The sequence below is a fragment of the Protopterus annectens genome, chromosome 16.part0, assembly GCF_019279795.1.
Source record: "Protopterus annectens isolate FY-2018-M chromosome 16.part0, PAN1.0, whole genome shotgun sequence".
NCBI classification, from domain to species: Eukaryota; Metazoa; Chordata; order Ceratodontiformes; family Protopteridae; genus Protopterus; species Protopterus annectens.
Window position 1 is genome coordinate 864493901 of NC_056750.1, and position 18769 is coordinate 864512669.

The window sequence follows — 18769 nt, forward strand, 5'->3', positions numbered from 1 at the left end:
TGAAGAAGTCTTGTTAGTAGACGAAAGTGCTCATCTGTGGTTGTTATAAAGAACATTTTGCCTTAATCGGTGGCCTGGATTCTTTTTTACATATTTTTTACTTGGTTTGATTTATTCCTGTGTGGCTTAGGAGAAGCTTTGTTGTCGGTTTTGGACCTCGACGGTCTGTCTCTGTCTTTTTCTTTGCGTTTTTTTGTGAACTCCGGTAGTCAGATTGCTAACAGATGACATTTCAGGGTAATTAAATCTGGATCCAAAATATTTTGAAGCAAAAATATTCCGACACGTAATAGTGCGTTGGTTAAATCTAGCACAAAACCGACAGCAAGGCACATTACGATCTGGGCCTAGGCAAGGAATACAGTACAAATGAAAATCCTTATGAGGTATTTGTTTCCCCACAAGTAATGCAATTATTAACTTTTACTGACATCAGTAAGGAGCAAGAAAAGGTTTCCCCAATGGGGTACTTAGCTTTAGTTGAAGACTTCGGTTCTGAAACTCAAATGCGAAAATTTCAGGAGTCAGCCGACCGGCACTTGCAAACTGCTTCTGCTTCGGGCACCATGTGGCAAGAAAGACGGAATAAAATGGCGTCGGCTGCATGTTTTATAACCCTGACGACCTGACGTCATGGAAGTGGAGACAGCAACTGACGCAGGACCCAAGACTTTGTTATTCAGGCCGACTGAGGGCAACCTGCCAGCAGATTACCCAAATGTAATGACTGCAACAGTGAAACATGAAGAACATCTGCCTGTGACACAATCTGAGAGGTTAGTCATGTATCTCTTCATATAGTCCTTTGGGGTACTTCTCAAGTCATTCACCCCCTCCACAGAGTATGATGGAGTCACACTGGTACTTGCGGTTGAGTGACTTGACAGATCCTGCTACCTAACAGGCACCTAACAGTAACCTGCTCCTTATCCAGCCTGGTGAGGGGAACATCTGTGTGTGTCACAATGGAGTCACCATGTCTACAACTTATTGCATATAAACCCACTTGTTTTAATCTTACAATACACATCAGGCTACTGATGTTAATTTTTTTGGTATATTTACGCTGAATACCTTCTAAAAAATATCACACTTATTGTAAGCATACAACAATGAAATGTATTTGATCAATGGTCTCACATGTAATAACTTTAACTGAGAAGGTGGTATCACATGATGCAAAATATTTAAGAAAATTAACCCCATCACACACAGTCTTAGATTTCATTACTTGAAACTGGGTTTAAACTTCAAAATTATTACAAATGGTAATGTTTCAATCTTCATAATTATCCATTACTTTAAAGTCTACATCTCTCATAGTTATATTTAATCTTTTTAGTGGTTCAACAAAGAATAAAATAAGGCATTTATCTCTAGTTATATGTAAATGCACAACATACTTTCTCAAAATAAATATTAAATGTACACGTCATCAATACATGTTATAAATGCTTTGGTTTTAATACTGTCTGCACATTTTGCCTGTCAGTACAGATCAAACACTGGAAAGCCTGAAAATACTGTATTAAAGAAAAGTCACAATGGAGAACCTTGAGGGATTCCTACAGGAACTTATTCCCAAGACACATAAAAGGTTACATTCCTAACCCTGTGAATATCTACCCATTAACCAACTTGGAACCTAACTCATAGTACATTGGTTAATCAATCATAGATTTAACAACAACAAGAGTCTGAAATTCTATTAAAAGCTTTTGATAGGTCCAAATAGGCCACCAGAACCCCAGTACCAAAACCCACTGCATTACACACTGGATCACAGAAGTTGACCAGACTGGTAAATGTTAACTGGTACTTTACAAACCTATGTTGAAAAATAGCTAAGCAGTCAATATGGTGCTGCTTAATGGCACCTCACAATAGACTATGTTAAATGAATGGGACTGTTGGTTATTAACCTTACCACGGGTGCCCCTTTTGTGTACTGGTATAACATTAACCTATTTCCAACTCTTGGGTACCACAGAAGTAGATACTAGCAGAGTAAACAAAGTGACAACAGCGGTATTTAGATCCGTAGAAAGCCCAAAAGGAACATGGGATACTGATCAGGTGACGCTGAACACGACTGCATAGCTAACATATGATCCACTCTTCCACTTTGGGTGATCTCGTCAGTATTAACATTCCACATCAGTAACCAACATATGTAATGTTAACTCGTCAGTATTAACATTCCACATCAGCAACCAACATATGTGATGTTAACTCGTCAGTATTAACATTCCACATCAGTAACCAACATATGTGATGTTAACTCGTCAGTATTAACATTCCACATCAGTAACCAACATATGTGATGTTGACTCGTCAGTATTAACATTCCACATCAGTAACCAACATATGTGATGTTAACTCGTCAGTATTAACATTCCATATCAGTAACCAATATATGTGATGTTAACTTGTCAGTGTTAACATTCAACATCAGTAACAAACATATGTGATGTTAACTCGTCAGTATTAACATTCATCAGTAACCAACATATGTGATGTTAACTTGTCAGTATTAACATTCATCAGTAACCAACATATGTGATGTTAACTCGTCAGTATTAACATTCATCAGTAACCAACATATGTGATGTTAACTCGTCAGTATTAACATTCCACATCAGTAACCAACATATGTGATGTTAACTCGTCAGTATTAACATTCATCAGTAACAACCATATGTGATGTTAACTCGTCAGTATTAACATTCCACATCAATAACCAACATATGTGATGTTAACTCGTCAGTATTAACATTCCACATCAGTAACCAACATGTGATGTTAACTCATCAGTATTAACATTCATCGGTAACCAACATATGTGATGTTAACTCGTCAGTATTAACATTCCACATCAATAACCAACATATGTGATGTTAACTTGTCAGTATTAACATTCAACATCAGTAACCAACATATGTGATGTTAACTCGTCAGTATTAACATTCCACATCAATAACCAACATATGTGATGTCAGTGTTAACATTCAACATCAGTAACAAACATATGTGATGTTAACTCGTCAGTATTAACATTCCACATCAATAACCAACATATGTGATGTTAACTCGTCAGTATTAACATTCCACATCTGTAACCAACATATGTGATGTTAACTCGTCAGTATTAACATTCATCAGTAACCAACGTATGTGATGTTAACTCGTCAGTATTAACATTCCACATCAGTAACCAACATATGTGATGTTAACTCGTCAGTATTAACATTCCACATCAGTAACCAACATATGTGATGTTAACTCGTCAGTATTAACATTCCACATCAGTAACCAACATATGTGATGCTAACTCGTCAGTATTAACATTCCACATCAGTAACCAACATATGTGATGTTAACTCATCAGTATTAACATTCCACATCAGTAACCAACATGTGATGTTAACTCGTCAGTATTAACATTCCACATCAGTAACCAACATATGTGATGTTAACTCATCAGTATTAACATTCATCAGTAACCAACATATGTGATGTTAACTCGTCAGTATTAACATTCCACATCAGTAACCAACATGTGATGTTAACTCATCAGTATTAACATTCATCAGTAACCAACATATGTGATGTTAACTCGTCAGTATTAACATTCCACATCAATAACCAACATATGTGATGTTAACTCGTCAGTATTAACATTCCACATCAGTAACCAACATGTGATGTTAACTCATCAGTATTAACATTCATCAGTAACCAACATATGTGATGTTAACTCGTCAGTATTAACATTCCACATCTGTAACCAACATATGTGATGTTAACTTGTCAGTATTAACATTCCACATCTGTAACCAACATATGTGATGTTAACTCGTCAGTATTAACATTCCACATCAGTAACCAACAAATGTGATGTTAACTCGTCAGTATTAACATTCCACATCAATAACCAACATATGTGATGTTAACTCGTCAGTATTAACATTCCACATCAATAACCAACATATGTGATGTTAACTCGTCAGTATTAACATTCCACATCAGTAACCAACATATGTGATGTTAACTCGTCAGTATTAACATTCCACATCAGTAATCAACATATGTGATGTTAACTCGTCAGTATTAACATTCATCAGTAACCAACATATGTGATGTTAACTCATCAGTATTAACATTCCACATCAGTAACCAACATATGTGATGCTAACTCGTCAGTATTAACATTCCACATCAGTAACCAACATATGTGATGTTAACTCGTCAGTATTAACATTCCACATCAATAACCAACATATGTGATGTTAACTCGTCAGTATTAATATTCCACATCAATAACCAACATATGTGATGTTAACTCGTCAGTATTAACATTCCACATCAGTAACCAACATATGTGATGTTAACTCATCAGTATTAACATTCCACATCAGTAACCAACATATGTGATGTTAACTCGTCAGTATTAACATTCCACATCAGTAACCAACATGTGATGTTAACTCATCAGTATTAACATTCATCAGTAACCAACATATGTGATGTTAACTCATCAGTATTAACATTCCACATCAGTAACCAACATATGTGATGTTAACTCATCAGTATTAACATTCCACATCAGTAACCAACATATGTCATGTTAACTCGTCAGTATTAACATTCCACATCAGTAACCAACATATGTGATGTTAACTCGTCAGTATTAACATTCCACATCAGTAACCAACATATGTGATGTTAACTCGTCAGTATTAACATTCCACATCAGTAACCAACATGTGATGTTAACTCGTCAGTATTAACATTCCACATCAATAACCAACATATGTGATGTTAACTCGTCAGTATTAACATTCCACATCAGTAACCAACATGTGATGTTAACTCGTCAGTATTAACATTCCACATCAATAACCAACATATGTGATGTTAGCTCGTCAGTATTAACATTCCACATCAGTAACCAACTTATGTGATGTTAACTCGTCAGTATTAACATTCCACATCAGTAACCAACATGTGATGTTAACTAATCAGTATTAACATTCATCAGTAACCAACATATGTGATGTTAACTCGTCAGTATTAACATTCCACATCAGCAACCAACATATGTGATGTTAACTCGTCAGTATTAACATTCCACATCAGTAACCAACATATGTGATGTTAACTCATCAGTATTAACATTCATCAGTAACCAACATATGTGATGTTAACTCATCAGTATTAACATTCCACATCAGTAACCAACATATGTGATTTTAACTCGTCAGTAGTAACATTCCACATCAGTAACCAACATATGTGATATTAACTCGTCAGTATTAACATTCCACATCAGCAACCAACATATGTGATGTTAACTCGTCAGTATTAACATTCCACATCAATAACCAACATATGTGATGTTAACTTCTGGTGGTCCTCAACAGCATATTTTACTTTTGTCAATGATTTGTTTACTAAACCCTCTGAGAGTACAAGCTATTTAATTTTTTTCGTGTAAAGACCCCCCATTATCCCAGCCTACTTATTTACTGTTAATACTAGTAAAATAGGAGTTAAATGTATTAGTTTCAAGCATTGATAGACAATTCCCTTCACAGGTAACTCATATAATTACTTGTCCTTTAGTAAAATAGGAGTTAAATGTATTAGTTTCAAGCACTGATACAATTCCCTTCACAGGCAACTCGTATAATTACTTGTCCTTTAGTAAAATAGGAGTTAAATGTATTAGTTTCAAGCACTGATACAATTCCCTTCACAGGTAACTCATATAATTAATCGTCCTTTAGTAAAATAGGAGTTAAATATATTAGTTTCAAGCACTGATACAATTCCCTTCACAGGTAACTCGTATAATTAATCGTCCTTTAGTAAAATAGGAGTTAAATATATTAGTTTCAAGCACTGATACAATTCCCTTCACAGGTAACTCGTATAATTACTTGTCCTTTAGTAAAATAGGAGTTAAATGCATTAGTTTCAAGCACTGATACAATTCCCTTCACAGGTAACTCGTATAATTACTTGTAATTTTGAACTCTAAGCTTTTACTTACTGTGTTCTTTAGTAGATGCCATACTGCATTTTTTCTAGAACGTGTATTTCCTGTTTTTTTTTTTTCTTCAGTAATCTGGAATGCTTGTTGTACTACCAAAAATGAATACGCTTGTCATTTTTTTCCTTACAGCTTCCATCTTGCAGCTATTTACATGTTACAGACAGACATCTTTAAACTGCAACACCAGAAGTATTGCATTACTTACCAAGGAATCAAACTTTTTATTTATTTTTGTACAATTTAAAATGAATCCTTTTGTTGATCAGATTAGTTCCATTTGGATAATGGCCTTTTCAGGGAAGACCTGAGGTGGTATTTATATTTATTTTATGTATTTTACATTCGTTACTGGGAAAGTCCAAGTGTGCACAAGTCCTTTTTCAGCAGAGGACTGGGGAGAAAAGCTTCACATATAACAGATTAAGAAGTACGATTTCACAGATACAGAAGAATAACAGTATACATTTTACATCAAATAAAACTGGGATAACTGCACAACAAATAAAGCAGGATGAAAACGGTGCATTACAGGTCCAAACAAGAAACATTTTAAAGTGCACAATCAAGATTACATTCAGTATGATACAGTACTATAACAAAGTGCACACCAAGTGTCGATACTTAGAAGCAGCAATGTTGAGAGGATTTAAACTGTACAATCAAGATTACATTCAGTATGATACAGTACTATAACAGTACACACCAAGTGTCGATACTTAGAAGCAGCAATGTTGAGAGGATTTAAACTGTACAATCAAGATTACATTCAGTATGATACAGTACTATAACAAAGTGCACACCAAGTGTCGATACTTAGAAGCAGCAATGTTGAGAGGATTTAAACTGTACAATCAAGATTACATTCAGTATGATACAGTACTATAACAGTACACACCAAGTGTCGATACTTAGAAGCAGCAATGTTGAGAGGATTTAAACTGTACAATCAAGATTACATTCAGTATGATACAGTACTATAACAAAGTGCACACCAAGTGTCGATACTTAGAAGCAGCAATGTTGAGAGGATTTAAACTGTACAATCAAGATTACATTCAGTATGATACAGTACTATAACAAAGTACACACCAAGTGTCGATACTTAGAAGCAGCAATGTTGAGAGGATTTAAACTGTACAATCATGATTACATTCAGTATGATACAGTACTATAACAGTACACACCACGTGTCGATACTTAGAAGCAGCAATGTTGAGAGGATTTAAACTGTACAATCAAGATTACATTCAGTATGATACAGTACTATAACAAAGTACACACCAAGTGTCGATACTTAGAAGCAGCAATATTGAGAGGAAGAAAGAAGTAAACAAGTGTGAGGAATGAGACGTGCAACACAGAGACATCTACTGCCTGAAAAAAGGGCTGGAGTGTTTATCTTGGCTGAGAAGAAAGAGATGGGCTTAGACTAGCCTGGGGAGTCACAGTTAGAAATCCAATTAGCCTGTAGGTGTATTTTTAGAGAGTTCTTAAACTGAGCTAAAGATGTTTTGCTGATATACTAGTGGGCAAAGTATTCAATTTTTACCTATAAAATTTGAATAGAGGGAGACTCCTGCAGAGTTTTTGGCTTAGAATAGAGGGAGGCTCCTGCAGAGTTGCTGGCCTAGAATAGAGGGAGGTCCCTGCAGAGTTGCTGGCTTAGAATAGAGGGAGGTCCCTGCAGAGTTGCTGGCTTAGAATAGAGGGAGGTACCTGCAGAGTTGATGGCTTAGAATAGAGGGAGGCCCCTGCAGAGTTGCTGGCTTAGAACAGACAGAGGCCCCTGCAGAGGTGTTGGCTTAGAATAGAGGGAGGATCCTGCAGAGGTGTTGGCTTTGAATAGAGGGAGGCTCCTGCAGAGTTGTTGGCTTTTAATAGAGGGAGGCTACTGCAGAGTTGCTGGCTTAGAATAGAGAGAGGCCACTGCAGAGTTGTTGGCTTAGAACAGAGAGAGGTTCCTGCAGAGTCGTTGGCTTATAACAGAGGGAGGCCCCTGCTGAGGTGTTTGCTTACAATAGAGGGAGGCTCTTGCAGAGGTGTTGGCTTGCAATAGAGGGAGGCTCCTGCAGAGGTGTTGTCTTAGAATACAGGATGGCTCCTGCAGAGTCGGTGGCTTAGAATATATGGAGACCCCTGCAGAGCTGGTGGCTTAGAACAGATGGAGACCCCTGCAGAGTTGTTGGCTTAGAATACAGGGAGGCTCCTGCAGAGGTGTTGGCTTAGAATAGAGGGAGGCTCCTGCAGAGGTGTTGGCTTAGAATAGAGGGAGGCTCCTGCAGAGGTGTTGGCTTAGAATAGAGGGAGGCTCCTGCAGAGGTGTTGGCTTAGAATAGAGGGAGGCTCCTGCAGAGGTGTTGGCTTTGAACAGAGAGAGGCTCCTGCAGAGGTGTTGGCTTTGAATAGAGAGAGGCTCCTGCAGAGTTGTTGGGTTAGAATAGAGGGAGGCCACTGCAGAGGTGTTGGGTTAGAATAGAGGGAGGCCCCTGTAGAGGTGTTGGCTTAGAATAAAGGGAGGCTCCTGCAGAGGTGTTGGCTTAGAATAGAGGGAGGCCCTTGTAGAGGTGTTGGCTTAGAATAGAGGGAGGCTCCTGCAGAGGTGTTGGCTTAGAATAGAGGGAGGCCCCTGCAGAGGTGTTGGCTTAGAATAGAGGGACCTGCAGAGGTGTTGGCTTAGAATAGAGGGACGCTCCTGCAGAGGTGTTGGCTTAGAATAGAGGGAGGCCCCTGCAGAGTTTGTGGCTTAGAATAGAGGGAGGCTCCTGCAGAGGTGTTGGCTTAGAATAGAGGGAGGCTCCTGCAGAGGTGTTGGCTTAGAATAGAGGGAGGACCCTGCAGAGTTTGTGGCTTAGAATAAAGGGAGGCTCCTGCAGAGGTGTTGGCTTAGAATAGAGGGAGGCCCCTGCAGAGTTTGTGGCTTAGAATAGAGGGAGGCTCCTGCAGAGGAGTTGGCTTAGAATAGAGGGAGGCTCCTGCAGAGGTGTTGGCTTAGAATAGAGGGAGGCTCCTGCAGAGTTTGTGGCTTAGAATAGAGGGAGGCTCCTGCAGATGTGCTGGTTTTAGTGACCTGAAGGAGAGGTTTATTTGTTGGACCGTAGAACCCTAGTACATAGTACTAGAACCACAGAGTGCATTAGGTTTTGTAATGCAGGGGTTTAGAAGGGTGGTAGAGAATCTTATGGGTTAGTATAAGCCAGTTGTAAAGTAGAAGATGGGGAAGTTCCAAACCCAGTTAAGTTGTTTAAGGGCTGAGCAGTGATGTTTTTTATGTGGGCTATTGGTGGCAAACTTTGCAATTTTGTTATAGCAGGCATCAAGTTTGGTCATACCTGATTTTCTAAGACTGGTGAGGATAGGGGAGGCATACAGAAGTGTAGAGATGAGAGGTGTTTGTGCTATTTTAGCTGTGGTGCTGTTTTATGAGGAATTATTTATGTCTATATAGGCCCCCCAATTTTTTATGTACTTTCTTTATGGTGAGTGAAATGTGAGGGTCAAATTTCATGTTGCAATCTATTTCAGCTTCTAGAAGTATGGTGTGATTGACAGAAGAGAGAGTTTTTTACTATTAGAAATGATAGTAAACATGGGTGTGGGCATGGACGGATTAGTAGGCTAGAATATGAGAAGTTTGGTTTTACTGGGGTTTAGTATTAATTGAGAGTTGGTAAGCCATTAATCTACAGAAAGGAAGGAGGCCTGTGTTTGTAATTGCAGTTCTTGTAGAAAAGGAGAGGAACAGGTTAGAGTTGAGTCATCAGCATATTGGATGACTGAGGCATGTAGAGTAGAGATACAGAGGTTATTAAACCACGAGCAAACAAAAGAAAACTTACAAAAAACACTAAGGCCAGTAAAGAAGACCCAAACATTTACTGTAAAACCACTAAGGCCAGTAAAGAAGACCCAAACATTTATTGTAAAACCACTAAGGCCAGTAAAGAAGACCCAAACATTTATTGTAAAACCACTAAGGCCAGTAAAGACACACACATTTATCGTAAAACCACTAAGGCCAGTAAAGACGACCCAAACATTTACCGTAAAACCACTAAGGCCAGTAAAGATGACCCAAACATTTATTGTAAAACCACTAAGGCCAGTAAATAAGACCCAAACATTTATTGTAAAATCACTAAGGCCAGTAAAGACAACCCAAACATTTATTGTAAAACCACTAAGGCCACTAAAGACGACCCAAACATTTATTGTAAAACCACTAAGGCCAGTAAAGACCCAAACATTTATTGTAAAACACCCTCCAGCGCCTCAGCCAAAAGGCGCTTCAAGAGCTAAACATTAAACAAACACTTTTGATTTAAATACACACTCTAATTTAAAAACAAATCAAAACCTAACTTCAACTAAATCACATTTTATAACCAAGCCTTCACATCCTATACATTTTCCAATTGCCTTCTAAATTAAGTCCACCAGGCGTCAGTGTTCCATATTTCAAAATAAATAAAACTCTGCTTAAAAGTAACCTATGCTTCAAATCCATGCTATTAAAAACTAACTTTCTCTAAAATTGTTCCCTGAAGACAATTACCATCTCCCCATGACAAACAGAGAAATGCATAGCTAATGGACTTTCCACATTTTTTATTCCTAATATCCCTCAAATGCTCTAACAAGCTAACCTTAAAAGCCCTGTTTGTTTCCCCCTGTATAAAAGAGGCTGCACGGACATTTCAGTGCATAAACTACACCCTCTGTACTATAACTATAAACTTCCCTACAAGTATAAACAATACCATTAATTCTATCTAAAAAATACTATACATTTACACACTGATCAATTGTCTCAAGGAATTGTACCTACAATTCTAACCCTCTTTAGAGGCATGAAAGTCGTTAGTGAAGACAGAGAAAAGTAAAGGCCTAAGGATGGAGCCTTGGGGAACCCCCAGTGTGACTGGTAATAAAGGACAGAGCTCTTCCTCCACTGCACTGCTTGCTGTCTGCCTGTTAAATAACTCTGAAATCAGGTAATGGTGGGTTTGCTAAGATTCAGTTCTGAGAGGGGGTTAACAAGTTTGTTGTGGTAAACCATATCAAATGCCTTAGAGGTCAAGAAATACTGCAGAGACAGTTGCCCTTACTTCTGTGGTTGTTTACTATACGAGTGAATGACATTAGGGCTGTTCTGGTGCTGCGATATGGCCTGAAGCCATGTTGAATGTTTGTGAGAAGGTTGAGGGTGTTGAGGTGATCCAGGACTTGTGTGTGTATACACCCTCTCCAGTAATTTGGACAGAGGTGAGAGTATTGCTATTACTAGGGGAAATTTGTACAGGGCATACGGGAACTTCGACTCTCTTCAATGGGCGCGGTGGGATCTTTTACATCCACTCAAGTTAGTAGCATCTCAAGCAGATGGGGACCTTGGTATAATGTCTTAACCAAAGGAAAGATGTTTATTAAGAAATTTTGACCTTTGGTACAAAAAAATTTTATGTTGAGAAAAAGTCATCTTCAACCACACTGAAAAATTAAAGGCTATGTGATCCCCATTGGATTTAATGGCTTGATTTTCACAGACGTTTTTGGATACAGGAGTTAAAGTCTAACATGTTATTTCCTCTAGTGGAAAAATTTATGATTTGCATAAAGTACTTTAAAGAAAGATCACAAAATTCTTCACATGCATTAGACTGAATTCCTTCTTTCCAACCAATGTGCTGAAAATTAAATCATGTAAAACAATACGAATGGCATAACCCATCATTTTTCTGAAGTCTATCAAAATATTCCATTTGATCTAATGCAGGAATACATGGACTTTTATAACATGCCATAATCCTGACAGCGTTCTTTTCTGAGTCAACTAAAAGATGCACTAAGATGTTTTCCATGTGATGGTAAGGAATTAGAAACAACCCCCACTTCGGTCTAACTTTATACATTCATAGATTTTATGGCAGGCAATATTAAATCCAGTGCATGGCTATTGCTCTGTAATAATTACAGACTTGCTACTCCAACTTGGTCCTCCTAAACTGCAGTCATGATTATAAAGAGACAAGACAACTTGGTCAACATCATAGATTTCAAGATTTTTTTATTTATTTATTTATTTTACATTTGTTAACTGGGGGTGTCTGAGCCAAAAAGGCCCTTTTTCAGCAGAGGCCCGGGGAGAAAAGCTCCACATAGAAAAATTACAGATACATTTAGATATTTAGACATGATCAGTATACACACATATCACAATAGACATGTTTTAACAGTGGTATGTAGCACATCAACAGTTACAGTGGAGAGAACAAACAAGAAAATATTAATTTAAAAATAAAGGTAATTAATAGATTTGTGATGTACAGCTGAAATTTGGAACATAGGTAGAATACATACATAGCACACAGGTACAGTACATACAGTGTAGATTAGCCAGTATTTGTAAGAGTGAAAACTATTATTATGGACAGCGCAGTGGTGCAGTGGGTAGTGTTGTCACCTCACAGCAATAGGTTCTCTGGTTCGATTCTCAGCTGGGGTTCCTTCTGTGTGGAGTCTGCATGTCCTCCCTGCGTTCGTGTGGGTTTCCTCTGGGTGCTCTGGTGTCCTCCCATGTTACAAAGACATGCATCTGGAGCATTTCTTCCCAGGCCGCCACTGAAAACTGGCTTCGTTCCAAGTCAAAATTTCCCAGTTAACAAATGTTAAATAAAATAAATAAATAAATAAAAAAGTTCTCTAGGTTTAGTATGTGTACCTTATCCACTTTCACTAGCCTGGGGAGCAATCACGGCACTGCCAACTTTGCTTGAGATGTTGCCTAATGAGGTTTTTAAAGGAGGCTTTTGACGATGTGTTCTGTATGCTAGTGGGGAGAGAGTTCCATTTTGTAGCCACTGAACTACTATATAGTGTCTCTCCAAAGCTATTGTAGCTGTTGATGACTTCTAGTAGTAGTTTGCTTGATGCTCTAAGAGGCCTTTTGGCTGAGTGATGCTGTACTAGGTTTCTGAGGGCAGGACACTTATTGGGGAGGTAATCGATAAAATGACAGAGGCAGAGCTGATTGTAGGTTAGGAGGTTGGGGAGTTCAAGCCAGTGGAGTTGTCTCAAAGCAGTACAGTGATGAGTTCTATATGAGTAATTTGCAGCAAAGTGGGCAATTTTGTTATAGCAGGCTTCCATTTTCCTTAGTTCAGTTTTGTTGAGATTAGTCAGAATGGGAGATGCATAGAGTAGGTGGATAGATGTTGGGAGCAAGCATTGGCTGATCTTGTGTTGTTGGTAAGAAATGGTTTGATACGGTAGAGTGATCCCAGTTTGGCATGTACGTTTTTAACAGTTAAGTTGAGATGACTCAAATTTTAGGTGGGAGTCTATGGTTATTCCCAATAGTTTAGCCTGTGCCACTGGAGCGACTGGAGTAGCATTTGTGGAGTAGATAGTGAATTGACTGTTATCAGTGTTTTTGTTAGAACTGGTTATAATCACAAGCTGAGTTTTCTTTGGATTGAGGATAAGTTGGGCTTTGGTTAGGTAGTTTTCAACATCAGAAAATGCTAGTTGAGTTGTTTGCAGGTATCTGCATACTGAATGATAGATGCATGCTGTGTGGAGGTATGGAGGTCATTTGTGAAGATTGTGAAAAGTAGTGGCCCTAAGATAGAACCCTGTGGGACTCCTATAGTTATGGGCAGCTGAGGAGAGAGAACATTTTCCCATTTCACAGCTTGGTACCCGTCAGTTAAGTAGCTTTGGAACCAAGTAAGAATGGAATTTGCTTAGCAGGATTTGGTGTGAGACTGTGTCAAATGCTTTGGACATATTCAAATAAAGAGTTGACACCTGCAGGCCTTAGTTTTTGAGACGGTTTACTGTGTCTGTGACGCAGAGGAGGGCTATAGTGGTACTATGGGCAGGTCTGAAACATGTTGAGTAGGTGACAGGATATTGCTGTCTAGGAGACATTTTAGCACCTGGGTACGGATGCATTTTTCTAGGATTTTGGACAGGAGGAACAGTATAGCAACGGGTCTGTATTAAGTTCAGTGGAGGTCCCGCCTTTATGTATGGGTGTAACATAGGATATTTTCCAGAATTTGGGCACACAGTTTTCAACAATTGATCTGTTTATGAGAGTGGAGATTAGGATAGCAATAGCATCTGCTGTGAGTTTCAAGAAATAGCTAGGGAGTAGGTCAGATGCTGTTCATGAGGTTTTTAGTTTGGAAGGCATGCTTTTGATTGAAGTGGTGGAAATTGTTTTGAGGGTAAAGCTTGTATTAGTGTTATTTGTGTTGGGGGGGGGGGGTAGTGAGGTTGGAACTGTCCTGTGATACTAAGGATAGAATTGAGTTCACAAAGTGAGGGTTGAATCGTGTTTTGGTGGGAACTTTAGTGTCATGGGTGGTTGGTTTGGGGGTAGCCTTTTGGGTGGAATTTAGTAGCTGGTTTACATTTTTCCCACATTTTTGGGGGTTGTGTTGGTATTTAGTTTGTAATGTTGTGTAGTAGGATTTTTTGTCCAGCCTAATGCATTTTTTTTGCAAGGTTGCGCAGTTCTTGCTACTTAGTTAGGCTTTGTGTTTCTTTGTTTTTTTGATAGTAAAGCCAGGCAGTGTCTCTGGACTTGAGGATTTGTTTGGTTTCTTTACTGAGCCAGGGATTTGTACAGGTTCTAACCTTGATTTTGTGCAATGGAGCGACAGTGTCTAAGTGTGGTAGAAATGTTTTGCTGAGATATGCTACAGCCTGATCAAGTGGGAGGGTTTCTAGGTGGGTCCAAGTCACAGTTACAGAGTAAAGTATTGAGGACCTCAGGAGAGAAATTTTTTGTGTTTCTAGTGGATTTATAGTTACTGGTTTTGCATATGCTTGTTCTACTACATATAAGTTATATTATGTTGTGGTCACTTAAGGTGTCTGGGAGACTGCCTGTGTGGGGGGTACAATGTGGAGTTGTTAGGACCCAGTCAAGGATGGATTCCCTTTTAGATTTATCATCACATTTAGTTGGAATTTGGACTAGCTGCTGGTAGCCATGGAGCTTTATTAACTTACTTGGTGGTTCTGATATACAGGTGAACCAATCTAGATTGAAATCCCCAAGAATAAGGGTTTCTTGTGAGTATGTGGAAGAACACCAGGATAAGAAGTCTTCAAGGTTAGCAGGTGTATTACCCGTTGGAATATAGATCACAATTGTGGTGATGACCCTTTTAGTGTGAAGTTGAAGTTGTGAGATAAGTATGTCCCAATTATTGGGGGAGGGGTAGTTTGGTATTTGATCTAAAGTTAAATTGGACCTATACAGTAAGGCAGTTCCACCCCCTTTACGAAGTGGTCTGTCTTGTCTAATGATATTGTAGCCAGTAGGGAGAACTTCTGAGTTAGCTATGTTTTTATTTAGCCAGGTTTCTGTTAAAGCAACTATGTCTGGAGAGTAGTGTGCTATTGTGGCCTGGAGTTCAGGTATTTTATTTTTGATACTTCTAATATTAATATTTAGCATTAAAAGATGGTTGGTTTTGCTGCTGCTGTTGATTTGCCCAGGGATGTAGAAAGTGGGGGTGTTATGTTCTGACATTTGTGTTGGAGCAGTTTGTGTTGGACAGGATGGATTTGGGCCTGGGTTGGGGTGGATGTCCCCACTAGGGTTACCACCTGTCCCTCTTTGCGAGGGACAGTCCCACTTTGGGAAGTTTTGTCCTGAGAAAAAATCTAAAAAATGGCAAATGTCCTGAGATTTTAAGGCAAAAAATATTTACTAAGTTTTCTTTAATAATTGCATAAAACAGTTATTTTGTATCTGAAACACCTAAATATTATATGAAACAGCATAAGCAACTCATATGCTACAAGAATAAACTTTTATTTGGACAAAAAGAGTGAAGTTCTGTCCTTTGTACTCCCCATGGGTATGTCTGTCCTGCAAAATTGCACTTTTCTACACAAAATGTCCCACTTTGGGCATTTGAAAAGGTGGCAACCCTAGTCCCCACTTATGGTGAGTTTGGTGTTAAAATGGTGATACAGATGTTGGAGTTTGGTGATGAGTGTGAGAATGTATTTTTTTTGGAGTAGGAATGAGAGCATATGTGTTTAGTTCTGAATTGGTCTGTTATGTAGTTCTTGAACAATTGTGGGCAGATTATATTACAATGTGTGGTGTCTGTATATGAGAGTGCATAATATAGTGTTGTGCTACTGAGTTTAGTTTAGGGATATTGCTAGAGTGCTAACTTGTGGAGTTATAATGAATTATGAGAAGACAGACTAAACTTAGCTGTGTGATAGTCATGGTTATAAAGTTTAACTTGGTTCTAGGCGGAGGTGTGGATAGGAATTATAGGGTTGCACTATATGTGGATGGGTAAGTAGTATGGAGTGATGTAAAGATGTCTAGTGGAAATGAGAGTGGTTGGGAGTATTTTGTGGTGGAGCAAGTGGGTATGGTGTAATGTGATCTGATTTGAAGAGCTGTGATTGGAGGAGGTGATGCGAGGTTGGGCTGTGGGTGTGGTTGTGATTACTATAAATGTACAGATAGTGCGGGAGGGAGGGAATTGGAAGCAGGGCAGGGGAGTGGAGAGAGCCCAAGCATTAGCAAGGGTGAATGGAGCAGGGCAGAGCCCACTAAGACAAGAATAATGGGCAGCAAAAAGTAAGTGTTACTTTACAAATCCGAACACTTAAACACATTTCTGAGGTTTAATGGCTTACAAGCAAGCAGAATTCAACTGTTGAAGAGCACTTGTGTCTTGGTGGGAGACTAGTAATTTAAAGATGGCTCCATGCTCAGCAGGATTCTAGTATAGACTTAGTATTGGGGGAGGGGATAGCACAAGGGGTGTAAACCAGGCGGAATGCAAAGAAACCAACGAAACCAGAGAGGCAATCAGTGGAAATCTATCAGTAAAGGCCTCAGAGGGGGGTGAGTAATAATTCAAACTCTACCTGTAAAGTGAAGGAGAGAAGAGACAACAAAGTTTATTAAGGTTGTGAGTGTCTTCACACTGACTTGCTTATAAGTAGCCAGTTTGTGCACAGATTAGAGTAGGGAGATACATTAGCAATGAAAGGGAATGTATAGAGAAACAAACAAACAGGTGGGGCTCAAGTGATGCAAACTAAGGCAGAAAGGACTGAGAGGACCGCTTGATGGTTAATTTAATCACAGAGATCTGAATTAAACGTATACTGTCTGATTACTGCACTAGCTGGGGGGGTGAGGGAGGACACAAGGCTACAATAGTCAGTTTAATTAGCACACTGAGAACTACTAAGAAACACTGCTAATGTTATAGCTTCACTCTCATAACACACACAAGTAGAATGCCTGGGTGGACTGACCCTGCTCTTGTGGCTCAAAATGTATATCCTTGTTTAGTTTTGCAGTACTGATTCCTTCTTAAACTGTATGGGTGGGGTGATAGCCGCAGACTGCAGAGTTGCTTGAGTTTGCCCTGAGGAGAGAGAAAAAAAGAGAGGATCAAGCTAGTAGAATGAGGCAAAGACAGGTCAAATGAAGTAATAAGGAGACAGGAGGGTGTAAAAGATACAGGTCTGAGGAGAGTGTGGATAGAGCAGGAGAATAGATGCTACTGCTACAGTTTGAGAGTGCTTTGACAGTTACCCCACCACAGTGTCATAACTTAGTTTGGAAACAAGTTAATAAATCATGCACAATACATTTATCAGCCAATTATCCTGTGCACACAAGAAAGTGAAATGAACACTTAACAGCACAGCTGAATCAGTAGCAGAGACAACTGCAGTGCTAAATCAGTAAATACTGTTTCAAACTTCAACACTAAGTCAATTAGATTTACATTACAGTTATAACAGCAGTTTTAGTACATCATAGTTGCATAGAGACAACATAGTTGCAGTGGTAGTGTCAGTAAAACACAATTGCTGAATGCCAGAATCAACCAGTTAAATAAACAAATAAGCAGATCAGTAGTCATGAATCAGAAAAATGAATACTAGTTGTACAGATCCAAGTAATTAGCTAAAAACAACACTAACAAATTCCTGAGGTCTAATGGCTTACCAGCAAGCAGAATTCAATTACTTGTGTCCTGGTGAGAGACTAGTAATTCAAAGATGGCTCCATGCTCAGCAGGATTCTAATACAGACTTAGTATTGGGGGAGGGGGATAGCACAAGGGGTGTAAACCAGGTGGAATGCAAAGAAACCAGCAAAACCAGAGAGGCAATCAGTGGAAATCTATCAGTGAAGGCCTCGGGGGGGGGGGGGGGGGGGTAGTAATAATTCAAACTCTACCTGTAAAGTGAAGGAGAGAAGAGACAGCAAAATTTATTAAGGTTGGGGAGTGTGTCTTCACAATGACTTGCTTATTAGTAACCAGTTTGTGCACAGATTAGAGTAGGGAGATACATTAGCAATGAAGGGGAATGTATAGAAATGCAAATAAACAGGTGGGGCTCAAGTGATACAAACTACGGCAGAAAGCACTGAGAGGGCTGCTTGATGGTTAATTTAATCACAGAGATCTGAATTAAACGTATACTGTCTGATTACTGCACTAGCTGGGGGGGGGACACAAGGCTACAATAGTCAGTTTTATTAGCACACTGAACTACTAAGAAATACTGCTAATGTTAATAGCTTCACTCTCATAACACACACAAGTAGAATGCCTGGGTAGACTGACCCTGCTCTTGAGGCTCAAAATGTATATCCTTGTTTAGTTTTGCAGTATTGATTCCTTCTTAGACTGTATG

General features: G+C 38.9%; 1 protein-coding gene across 2 annotated transcripts in view; it reads right to left on the minus strand.

Annotated features, from left to right (window-relative positions):
- METTL3 (methyltransferase 3, N6-adenosine-methyltransferase complex catalytic subunit) overlaps positions 1–18769 on the minus strand; it is a 1113102-nt gene that overhangs the window by 408417 nt on the left and 685916 nt on the right. The gene's annotated exons all lie outside the window — the stretch shown is intronic.